Below are 3,980 nucleotides of genomic sequence, written 5' to 3' on the forward strand. Positions count from 1 at the left end.
ACAGGAAGTTGAAAGATTTCTACCCAAGGGCCATCACGAAGAAAATCACGGAAAGAATCCCAGTCAGCTTTACTGTAGTTGTAAGAGGTTCGATAGTAGGGGTATTCAGGTGATGAAGAAGAATGAGATATTAGTTTTAAAGAGATCAAACTGTGATCAGCAGCACCTAAGGGTGAATGTGGAGAAACTGAGCACTGACTAGGATCAGAAACAAGACATAAGTCGAGTAGAGAAGGTAAATGATTAGGGTTGTCAGGAAAGCGAGTTGGAAAGTTGACTATTTGAGTTAGGGATTGAGAAAGGCAAAAGTTGTGGGCTTTAATGCCTGCAGAGTCACTGACACTAGAGCCAAGCCATTCAGAGTGGTGAGCATTAAAGTCACCGACAACAACTATATTAGCTGATGGATAAAGAGAGAGGGCTTGGTCAATATGATCAGAAATAACATCAAAAAGAGTACAGTCTTGAGATGAAGGAGATCGATATAGAACAAAGAGAAAGGCAATAGAGTGAAGTGGTGCTAAACGAAAGCACATGAAAGAATAGTCTGTGGATTCAAACCTAGTTTCACGACAAACAGGTGAATTCTTACGAATGTAAATGCCCAGGCCAAGCATGTGACTATTGGAGTCTTTACGAATCAGAGGAAGATAACCATCAACACTAAGATCACAAGATGAGACAGCCGAACTCAAATTAGTCTCACAAAGAGCAAGTAGGTCTGGTGAACTTTGCAAGAGATAAGACTCAACAGAAGAAAAGTTACTTCGAAGACCACGAATATTAGTGAATGATAGGTTTAGAGAACTTGGTGATGATGATGGTTTTTTGTGTTTTATAGTTTTTGGTACTTTATTCATTTTTAAATTAGATTGAAGAACTTGACTCAAAGCATAGATAGTACTCAGAACACTGTTTAATAGCCCAAACAATTGCCTCATTACTACTAATAAACCCTAAGCCGTAACAAAGGGCTCCAAATGTAGTCTCCGCAATGCACACCAAAAAGTACAAACAGGGACACCATCCATGCGCAACATGGCACTGTTAATACTTTGATATTTTTCAGCTGTTGATGGAATCAGCCTCTCTGAGAGCTACCACAGAGTTCGGGAAACCTGACTACCAGCCGGCCTCAGAACCATAAAACTGAGTTTTAGAGCTGTACCCTCATAAGGAGATAATAGAGTGGGTTGCCTAGTCATAAAAACAGTGACACAAGCAAACCCATGCATTGAGTCAAGAAAATCCAGCATTCAACATCCTGTAAACTGGAAACAATGTATTAAAAATACATCTGCGCCAGCCTAATAGATGAAGAAGGGGTGCGAGGCTGGTCAACAGATAGAATCTGTTTACCCCTTAATCTTGGTGTGGACAACAAGTTATGTTTGTGAGAGAAGATGACAGCTTGGCTTTTTGTAGGTAAATATATTAAAGAATTAGTTCTTAAAGTTACAAACTGAATTGGCAGTAGCACATTCTTAGTATATAAATATTCCTATATTTATACTTCTTAAATGTTACTATCTTATATCTTATACTGCTGGTTTAAGAGAGCAGTCTTACTTCATACTGAAATAATCTGTCAACTTCAATACATACATTGGCTGACAAATAGCCTTACTGGTAGCAGAGTGCTTCTACATCGACTGAGGGTTTATCATGGGGCAGCAATCTTTTCTTTCATTAATTTTCATTTTTTTCATATTTTTCTGAAAATTTATATTTAATTAATGCAAAAAAATATGGTAACCTTTTGTTACATAAATATGCTAGACTATATATATATATATATATATATATATATATATATATATATATATATATATATATATATATATATATATATATATATATATATATATATATATATATATATATATACATTATATATTATATATTATATATATATATATATATATATATATATATATATATATATATATATATATATATATATATATATATATATATATATATATATATATATATATATATATATATGTATATATATATATACATTATATATTATATATTATATATATATATATATATATATATATATATATATATATATATATATATATATATATATATATATATATATATATATATATATATATATATATATATATATATATATATATATATATATTAGTAAAAACACTTATCTAACTTTTATCTTCTACAGCATGTTTCGCCATCAGTAGGCTCATCAGGAAGGAATATCCCAGCTAACACACCAGCGTTGGGCCAACGTTGGCCCAATGCTTCTTGTACACGTTGGCCCAACGTTGGCATCCAGCGTTGGGCCGATTCCTTGATGGCCGCCGGGAAGTACCGCCCGAATTACATTGGCCCAATGCAGTTTAGCCAGCATTTATCCGACGATATATTCTATTAGGTTCAGTGAATTATAAACGCTACCTGTAACTAGCACGCAGTTAGTTAGGTCATTGTTAACATAAAATTTCTTAAATTTGTTTGTTTTTAATGTATTAAAAAGATTGCAATTGCAATCGACGTATGATTAAAAAGCTATTTAAATTGTTTTAATCAAATGCAAGCTGAAATGTGTTTGTTATTTCATTCAAGCTAAATTTATTTTCAAGGTGAAAAACAAAACATATTCAATAAAATGAAATGTATATCAGATAATATAAAAAATGTTATACAATAATCTAGACATTATCTTCGCCATTTGCATCACTGCCTTTGTCCCAAAGTTCCAAGTGGCATGCATAATCAATCCTCGCACCATCTGACTTTTTTCGGTCGTACAATTTACGAACCCACGACTTCATTTGATCGTTTACTTCCGCTTTTGAAACATCTTTTGCACCTTGTCGTAAAAAAAATACATTTAAATATTATTAAATAACTTTGTGTTAAAACATTTCAAAAACTTTAGTAGCCCTAAAAAATAGATTAACTACAGTTTAAAAGAAATTTGTTGGGCAATCATTAAAAAGACAACAAATGAAACCAATTACATTCTATTTACATTTAAACCAAATTTTATCTATTTTTCGTAAAGCCAACTTGGGTTTCCTAAAAGTTAAAACCTTAAATAGGGTTACATTCAGTTATAACTTAAGTATAAGTTAAAACTTACATGTGTATAAGTAAATTGTTTTATGTTATAACTGAATGGCCCTATACAACATAACTATTATCATGTTTAATATTTATTGATCACTAACCATAAACAATAGATTCATGTTTTTCATCCCTTGCTTTGTCCTCCTCGACCTTCACTGTTTACTTTGTTTATCCACTTCTGTAGCCATCAATTAACAGAAAATGTTGCTCACTGTTTCTTCAACAACTCGCCCATCAATCAAAACAAGATAAATAATCTGAAAAGTTTAAAAATAAACCCATAAGATCAGATAAAATATTTTATTAAAAGTACACTGAAGCTCTTTCAAGTAGAACCTGCTAAAGATGTTATAAAAATGGTATGCAATGGCAAAAATATATTGTCAGTTAATACCACAGCAACATCTGAGGAGCGCAGCGGTGGATTAGTCATACTTTTATAGCCCTGGATCTAGTATTTTTTGGAGGCTTTTTTTATACTCTACAGTGTAATAATGACTACTAAAAAATATGTAATATTTAAAATTTAAAAGCAAAAAATACATTATTTACGTCGAGACATATTAATGTTGATAAACCAGGTGACATTCTTCGCATAGGCAAATTGCTATTCTGTTGTTCACTCACATTACTAACTGAAAAGTAAATATAACAAACGTTAAAAACTTTGAATGAGTCTTGTTTTGCAGTGACGATATATATATATATATATATATATATATATATATATATATATATACATATATATATATATACATATATATATATATATATATATATATATATATATATATATATATATATATATATATATATATATATATATATATATATATATATATATATATATATATATATATATATATATATATATA

The 3,980-nt window shown here is 30.3% G+C and overlaps 1 long non-coding RNA gene across 2 annotated transcripts; it reads right to left on the reverse strand.

The window, feature by feature from the left end:
* Positions 1–2,692: 2,692 nt before the first annotated feature.
* LOC136076407 (uncharacterized) lies at positions 2,693–3,744 on the reverse strand. Of its 2 annotated transcripts, none has more exons than XR_010636246.1 (3): positions 3,649–3,744; positions 3,207–3,362; positions 2,693–2,845 (listed from the first exon to the last, which is right to left on the reverse strand). It is a non-coding gene; the product is annotated as an uncharacterized LOC136076407 (long non-coding RNA). The 2 variants fall into 2 exon arrangements; XR_010636245.1 differs by having other exon boundaries at positions 3,658–3,742.
* Positions 3,745–3,980: the final 236 nt, after the last annotated feature.

Source organism: Hydra vulgaris, chromosome 02, assembly GCF_038396675.1.
Source record: "Hydra vulgaris chromosome 02, alternate assembly HydraT2T_AEP".
In the NCBI taxonomy this organism is placed as follows: Eukaryota; Metazoa; Cnidaria; class Hydrozoa; order Anthoathecata; family Hydridae; genus Hydra; species Hydra vulgaris.